Here is a 9,186-nt window from a genome sequence, read left to right as displayed (position 1 = left end):
TTGTTATTTCTAACTTTAACTTTCTGTTATTTCTAACTTTAACTTTGTTATTTCTAACTTTAACTTTCTGTTATTTCTAACTTTAGCTTTGTTATTTCTAACTTTAGCTTTGTTATTTCTAACTTTAACTTTGTTATTTCTAACTTTAACTTTGTTATTTCTAACTTTAACTTTCTGTTATTTCTAACTTTAACTTTGTTATTTCTAACTTTAGCTTTGTTATTTCTAACTTTAACTTTGTTATTTCTAACTTTAACTTTGTTATTTCTAACTTTAACTTTCTGTTATTTCTAACTTTAACTTTGTTATTTCTAACTTTAACTTTGTTATTTCTAACTTTAACTTTCTGTTATTTCTAACTTTAACTTTGTTATTTCTAACATGTGTAGCAGAGAATACTTCCTTTCACTTTTTCTAAATAATTCGTTATTTTATTTTCTGTTATTTCTAACTGTTGTGGCACAAAATCTTTCGTTGTGCTTCCTCGAATAACTAAGCAATGAGCCCTCTGGTGACCTACTACAGAGTTAGACTTGTTTTGTCTGACAACTTTTAAGTATATATCGTAGTTTATTATAGAGTTAAATAAAGATTATCTGGGACGAGTGGACGTAACATTGTAATTACATAAAACGTATAAAATAAAGGTTTCCTTTAAATCGAATAAATTATTTATTTTAAATTTGTGTCTTTAGGGATGGAGAACGTTTCAAATCTAACGTAACTGTGACCTAATCATCTACGTGTATAGTGTAATTTGTAATCAATCTTGTATAACATGTAACAATCATTGTATATACACAAGTACAATGAAGTATTTGTTTGTTTATTATTAAGCACAAAACTACATAAAGGGCCATCTATCGAAACCTGGTTTCTAGCGGTGAAGTTTGCAGACATACTGTTGTACCGCTGAGGGGCACAAGAAAAAAAAATACCTTGGACATTTTCACTCATACACGCACTACGAATACGCATTATGCATTTGATGTATATAAATGGTACGGCGTATTTTCCATTTTGCTTCTCGTACGTTTGTGAAATCAAAACGTAATTGTATATGTATATCCCACCGAACGTTGAAGGTCATTGAACTACACTATCACATGTTTGCATGTTTAATTTATACTTATGAGTCGAGCGTCACCTAGTAGTTAAAATTCCAGGCTGTGAATCTAAATATCTTTCTTTTGCGTAACATGCAAGAGTAACAGCTATATCTCAGCATTAGATTATAATAACGGTGGGTATTTTTGATTGGCCATCTTTTGCCTTGTCTGTCAGTTTAAAATTAAGTACGGTTAACGCCATGTACAGCTTCGTATTAATAACCGTAACAACAAATTTCTGTCTTGTTTGGAAAACAGCGTACAAGAATGGAATAACAAAGTGTTTTAATTATAATTAGTACAAAACAAACAAACAAGAATACTGTAACCGATCCAAAGTACCAGTTTATTAATATAGGAACCGGTCTTTCTAATCTCTCACGAAAGGTCACGCTACCTGTTCCACAAACTATCCGTTCTAGTGGTGGCGTTTTGAAACAGGCTACATACACAGCAACCGCGCCCAAAAAATAACCAAGTATTACGTATATTCTCTGTGTACGACATAAAGTGAAATAAATGTCTCGACCCAAGGACTTTCTTGATTAATTTACTAATATAACTACTTGGAAAGGGAGATAATAGTGAAACGATTTCCACTTGTTAGAAATTCCGAGAAATCAAACAATTAACTGGACGTAATAGGGTCAAGTGATATCTCATCTTGACCATGTCAAGGAACTTTCTGGAAAAACAGGATATTAAGAGAAATGCGTGGAGATGCAGACGTATCTAACCAATTCTTCCTGTTTTAGATTCACACAAACATGTACCATTTATTGAAGTACTTTTATTTCCCGGATAAGACGAGTATTTTCGATAAGCTTTGTTTTGAGTGTGTGTGTGTGTTTTCTTATATCAAAGACACATCGGGCTATCTGCTGAGCCCACCGAGGGGAATCGAACCTCTGATTTTAGCATTGTAAATCCGGAGATATACCGCTGTACTAGCGGGGGGCACTTTTTTTTGAAGTTTGCGCAAAGCTACTCGAGGGCTATCTGCGCTAGCCGTCCCTAATTTAGCAGTGTAAGACTAGAGGGAAGGCAGCTAGTCATCACCACCCACCGCCAACTCTTGAGCTACTCTTTTACCAACGAATAGTGGGATTGACTGTAATATTATAATGCCCCCACGGCTGAAAGGGCGAGCATGTTTGGTGGACCGGGATTCGAACCCGCGACCCTTGGATTACAAGTCGAACGCATTAACACGCTTGCTCATGCCGGGCCCAAGTATTTTCGGTGCGGTGGGAAAGCGGTAAGTTTACAGGCTTATATCGTTAAAATCCGGGGTTTGATTCTCCACACGAACACAGCAGGTAACCAAATGTGGCTTTGCTTTAAAACGAACATTTCCGGTAAAACCATAGTAACAGAAAAATAACTTAGATCCAGTTTATTAATCCAATTAACGCCATTTTTATTTTATTACAAATATTTTAAATGACTGACGTTACACACGTGGTTAAGATAAAGGAATTTAAATTTATGTGGTAGTTAGGAGGAGGGGACAATAAACACACACACAGACACATCTATAAACAAACCATATCAACACACGTACACATCATATACATAGAAATGAAGGTCACTGCATTCACCAAAACGTCTAAATCCATAAACATAGAACCTTTGAGGGAATGACCTTGCTTGCCCTCCTCATGCATGCCCCTGTACTCAGTAAAGATGCATCCAAGTATTAATTCAAATATTCCATAAACAAATTTGTTAACATTCGCTAACGTTTCTAAAAGGGCATAATTATAAGTTCATTCACAAGTACACGTAGCGACGACAGATGTATAAGACATGTTAACTCCATTACAAACATCCACTTCTCGCTACTCGTGTTTGTTTTGAAACGTAACCTGTTGGCTCCTCATTACACGCTACAATAGAAAATCAAATAATTTCTTTACGAATTTTGTTACAATTCGTCAGCTCCTTACCGGCGGTACCCCTGGAGATAAGCAACTAACTTCCAATGATAATAATACAAATCATATTTAATACACAAAATAAAAGCGAAAGACCTCACAAAATAAATTGTGTAGCTAATCTGGCAAATCTACTCGTCTTTGTGACTGGTTTACTCCAGGCTTCTCGTCAACTCTAGCTAAGAGTCTCCAGATTCTTTTCTTAGCCACGGCATAGCGGCTCACTGAAGGGCTCCGAGTTTGTTTTCCAAGTACACACTCTTAGCACAAAGCTCTCTCTTTTGATCGATTTGGGATCTAGTTAACGCCGACACTATTGAAGATTCCCTCTTGCTTTCATTGCAATCCCAACTGGTTGTATTCAGTGCACCATATTTTAAATGTGATGATAGCTGTACAAAACTTTAATTTTAGTAATGGACTTATTCACAATAAAAATAAAAAAGTAGAGAACACAAACAATTCGAAGGAAAAGACGCTTAACAATGCTATGGAAAAAAACGGTAATGTTAGGCCTAACCACACAGAGTGGTCGAGTGCTGGAATGAGAGAGAGTCACTTTAGGGCAGAGAGTTTGTATATTAGAGACTTCCTGGTTTAGGGGAACTTCAAACAAAATTTTGAGAACTACTGAATTAAACTGTGAACTAACGTTGTGCTAACCAATTCTCACACTGCTTTTGCTTCTGTCCTAGCTAGTTTAATCCTATCTTTCGTCAAACATGCTCGCCCTTTCACCAGTGGGGGCGTTATATGTGACGGCCAATCTCACTACTCGTTGGTAAAAAAGTAGCCCAAGAATTGGCGGTGGGTGGTGACGACTAGCTGCTTTCCCTATAGTCCTACTAGGGACGGCTAGTGCAAATAGCCCTCGAGTAGCTTTGCGAGAAATTAAAAAAATCAAACAAAAAACAAACTCTCGTTATTTTTTGGTAACGTTCTGATACACTTCGAAGCGTTCTTTTTGATATATTCGGAACAAATATTGCCAAGTCCATGTAACAATAATGTTATATTTTTTCTAGAACACTTTCTGTAGGTTAGTCTGATACACGATGCTGACCTATGTACAAATACAACGTTTCAACAGAAAATTTCTCGCTATTTCTATTCCTAACTCACAAGTAAACCTAATTACGAAATTCCACGGATAATTTATCGCGTAACAAAATAATCACAATACTTCTAGCTACAAAGACTGTACTGAAACATTCGTTGAATACCCGTTAACTCATGTTTAATATCGTTCCATAGTTTATACATATTTCACGAAGTTTGTCGATCATCATCATTAGTAGCTCCCTCTAACCAAAATATAAATTAAAATATTCAAATGTGACTTACAACAATATATAATGTTTGGTTATTCACACACGTTGTATACTAGAATGTGTCGTCACAACAACAGAATGTTATCTTAATATCTCCTGAGCTGTTCAAAATTTGTTCGGTCAAAATCTTGTAACCAACTGAATAAATCGCATGTTACTTTCTCAATTCGTTTATATAAGGCTTAACCAAAGCGACTAGCGCTACACACGCAACTGGTCATTGTCAATTAAACGTACGGGAGTTCATAACCCTAAGATATTAACTGACTGCCAATAGAAAATACAACTGTGTAACTAAATCTACCGCAGGTAATCTTGCAGCTCGCTCTAACACAGGTGCTCAAGGTGAATCACATAGAACCACAGAAATTTAAGTACCTACTTGGCAACGTAATATGTGGACACTGCATATACACCTACAGAAATAACAAGTTTAAAAATATCCTCTATACTAATACAAAGTGGTAGAAATACATGATACTTTTACGTATCATATTTGCAAAATATAAAAGCAAAATCGATTAGTTGAAGCAATATTAGTATCTAACAGTGGCACCACCTATAATTATATTTCGGTGGGAAGAGACGTGCAGGAGAATCTATAAAATACAGGATAGGTTTCATTATTTTAATAATCATTCAAACAATGTGTTTCACAAATATTTTCTGGAAAGTATTTATTCTAAGTTTTATTTATTAGATATCAATAATGAATAGGCTTTAGTCCCAGTAGTTAAGATGCTCGACTCTGAGGGTCGTGAGTTCGAAACCACGTCAAACCAAACATGCTCTTTCAGCCGTGGGAGCGTAATAAGGTAACGGTCAATCTCACCATTCATTGGTGAAAGAGTAGGCCAAGAGTTGGCGGTGGATGGTGATGACTAGCAGCCTTTTATCTGACCTACAAACAGTTTAGTTTCTAATCAGTGATGTCGAGAAATATATATGTAAAAACGGCTCGTTTGGGTTGAGAAAATATTTTACGTAGAAGAGCGAACAACGTTTCGACCTTTTAGTTTCTAACTTAATACACTAGAGAGTGATCACCCACCAGAATCTTTTATTTCTGACAGAATGGTACTGTTATATCTTTAATTACCACTAATCTGACAAACACCATTCTTCACGACTACAGACCGGAAATGAAATTCATTTAACTATTCACTGCTCGAAGAGACAACAATGGGGGTTAAGGTCAAACTCAGCCACCCATGTCAAAATTAGCACCTGAACTTTATGCTGCATATTATCGTTACGGAGTTATTTTCAACACACATAACTCTCCAGAAGTCTGCCTCGCGTATTGAATAATACCCAGTAGTTGTTACGTAAGTAGAGCAGCCATATTGTCTATTGATTAAACAGACGATAACATGCAGTGATATTACCCTCGAATATAATGAATGGAAGGAAACTGTAAGATGTCTGTGACATCACGTGCATAAGAAACTAATTGTCCCTTAAGAATACCTTAATTGTCTAGTTTTTCTCACCCGTTATGTTAACTGGGACAGAGAATGAAACATATGCTACCCTCCCCCATTACATAAGTTGTTTCAGAAATAACGTCCCAGATTTTTCCGGTTTTCCAGGATATAATGCGTGGTTTAAAATATGTACCAGCCTTTAATTACATCATCGGGAAACTAACAGCCAGAATGAGAAACATATAATATTAGATCGCAAAGTTTAACTGCAGTAGACGTCCAGAAACGACTCGCTGCAGTGACTGAATATGAAATTAAACCTGTTCTATTCGATAAGCCAAAGGTGAAATTTTATTTTATATGGTAAACAGAATTCTTTAATACCACTGGTGAATCTAAAGACATGTACACATCACAAGAAAGTAATTAATTATAACATAGACGTTCATACAAAAACTTGTGTAACAAGTAACTTGGGTCAAAGGAAAATGGTTTATTTCTTCGTTTGTTTTGAATTTCTCTCAAAGCTACACGACAGCTACCTGCGTTAGCCATCCCTAATTTAGCAGTGTAAGACAAGCGGAAAAGAAGCATATCACCACCACCCACCACTACCTCTTGAGCTGCTTTTTTACCAACAAATATTGAGATTGATTAACACTTTATAACGCCCTCACGGATGAAAGGGCAAGTATGTTAGTTTGTTTTTAATTTCTCGCAAAGCTACACGACACGAGGGCTACCTGCACTAGCCATCCATAATTTAGTAGTGTAGGCAGCTAGTCATCACCATCCACCATTAACCTTTCAGCTAATCTTTTACCAACAAATAGTGGAACTCACCATAACTTTATAATGCCCCCAGCATTGAAAGGGTGAGCATATTTGGTGTGAGTGAGATTTAAACCCACAACCCTCAGATTGCAAGCGAGAGTCATAACCACCTAAAGGAACATGGTACTGAGAAACATTACTGTGATCCAGGAACTATATGAAGAGTGCAAGGTGCGAGTTTTATAAAATACATCACAAAAAGTTAGGAAGAAATAATAAAAAACTACAATAAACTATTCTCAATATGAGCATGATCCTATGTAAGTATTTTAATAAAACTATGAGCATGATCTTATGTAAGTATTGTAATAAAACTATGAGCATGATCTTATGTAAGTATTGTAATAAAACTATGAGCATGATCCTATGTATTTTAATAAAACTATGAGCATGATCCTATGCAAGTATTGTAATAAAACTATGAGCATGATCCTATGTTAGTATTTTAATAAAACTATGAGCATGATCCTATGTATTTTAATAAAATATTATACCACTTACATAGCTTAAAAAGATTTTCCACTATCCAGGTGGAACTAAGTGAGGAACAAACACCCTTCTATATTTGGGCACTTTGACTGAGAAATCCTACTTTTCTAATCTCATCCATTCTTTGTAAAGGAAAACCGAAGCTAGCTCGAATATTCATGACAATTATTGAAAGTTTCAATGAAAAATGAGTTACATTTTAAAAAAAGCCTACATCTTTCTAGTTGAATAACAAGAAACAAATATTTGGGCCTGGCAAGGCCAGGTGGTTAAGGCACTCGACTCGTAATTTGCAGGTTTGAGTCCCCGTCGCACCAAACATGCTCTCCCTTTCAGCTGTGAGGGTGTTATAATGTTAAGGTAAATCCCACTATTCGTTGGTAAAAGAGTAGCCCAAGAGTTGGCGGTGGGTGATGATGACTAGCTGCCTTCCCTCTAGCCTTTCACTATTAGATCAGCACTTCCCCAGAGGGGACGATGTCCATTAAAGTCCCCCAGGATGAAAAAGGGAGACAGAAATTGTTCAATGAGAGCATCAAGGTCTGATTGATCATATGTCTCTCCAGGTGACAGATAGAGAGAACAAACAGTGGTGATATGACCCAAGGAAACACGGATGGCTGTGGCCTCCAAGGATGTGTCGAGTGGCAAAGACAGGGTGGGCACATGCTGATCAGCCAACAGTGCCACCCCGCCATGCACTCGTCCATCACACAGCCTGTCATTTCTGTATAAAGAAAACCGCCAAAAGGTGACTGTATCAGAATATTTCAGAAATGTTTCCTGTAAAGAGAGACAAACAGAATGGTAGGAAGCAATCAGTGTTTTGATATCATCCAGATTAGAACGTAAACCTTGACAGTTCCATTGTATCAAGGTGGCAATTTTTATTTACGTGTAGGCAAATTGGGCGGAGAACCCTTCTGTTTACGACCACGTCTTATTTCCTTACTTTTCTTATTTGAGGGAGGTCTATCGACCTCCATGGATACTGCCCTGGGTTGACTGGGCAGGTCTTTGCTGTTGGAAGGGTATTCCAGAGACTGAGGACGTGAACAAATGATTGTTTTACATCTTGGGGCGAGAGACGAAGATGTATCTGAGAAAATGCCTGTACCTGGAACCATAGGATGTGGTTCTTGGGGTTTGATGGAATGTTTATAAGGTACAGAGATAGGTGTCGAAGTTGATTCATCAACTTTCGTAACCATGGAGGTCAAAATACTTTTCATTTGTTTGGAGAACGATCCTTTATAAGGCACAAAGAGATCTGTCTGTACTTCCACAGTAGCTGTGTAACGAAGTGCAGCAGCATACCTCCGAGATGGGATGGTGAACAGCAATTTTCTAGCCTCAGGATAGGTAATGTTTTAATCGTTTTCAAATGCTGCACCTCGTTTTCTTCCAACCATTTAGGGTAAGAACGAAAGTAGGATGGATGAGAGCTATGTAAAATATTTTCTTAACCCAAACGAGCCGTTTTTACATATATATTTTTCTCTACAAGTGGGTTTTCTCGACATCACTGGATGAGAGCCATTGCAATTCATGCACCGCAACGAGCACACGTCAAGGAACCACGACATGACGTCTTCGAGTGACAGAACTGCTGACAATGGAAACATTGGAGAGGGTTTGGAATGTATGGCCATAGTCTGCATTTGAGATAACCTGCCTTGGTGGTGGCAGGCGGACGTGGTGATGTAAATGCGAGAATTAGGACACTGGTCAGCATCATAATTTCATCTTTGCAAGAGAATATATACCTCACTGCAGAAACTCCTTTGGTGGAGAAACCAGCAAGAATCTCTGACTCTGGGATGTTCTTCAAATCATCTCAACAATAACTCCTCGTGATGAATTCAAAGTATCAGGAGGTGTAACCACAATAGGTATATCCCCAATTGCCTTTGAATGCAAGAGGAGTTCACAGTGTTGAGATGTGAATGTTTCCAACAATATGTCATAAAATCGAGGCTTATTTACTGACTTTGGAGAGCCAGCAAGTCCCTCTAGCCCCTTCTGAATGAAGAAGGGAGATATCTGCCCTAAAGGTTTG

The sequence above is a fragment of the Tachypleus tridentatus genome, chromosome 1 (genome assembly GCF_004210375.1).
Source record: "Tachypleus tridentatus isolate NWPU-2018 chromosome 1, ASM421037v1, whole genome shotgun sequence".
Taxonomy (NCBI): domain Eukaryota; kingdom Metazoa; phylum Arthropoda; class Merostomata; order Xiphosura; family Limulidae; genus Tachypleus; species Tachypleus tridentatus.
This window is presented reverse-complemented; position numbering follows the sequence as displayed.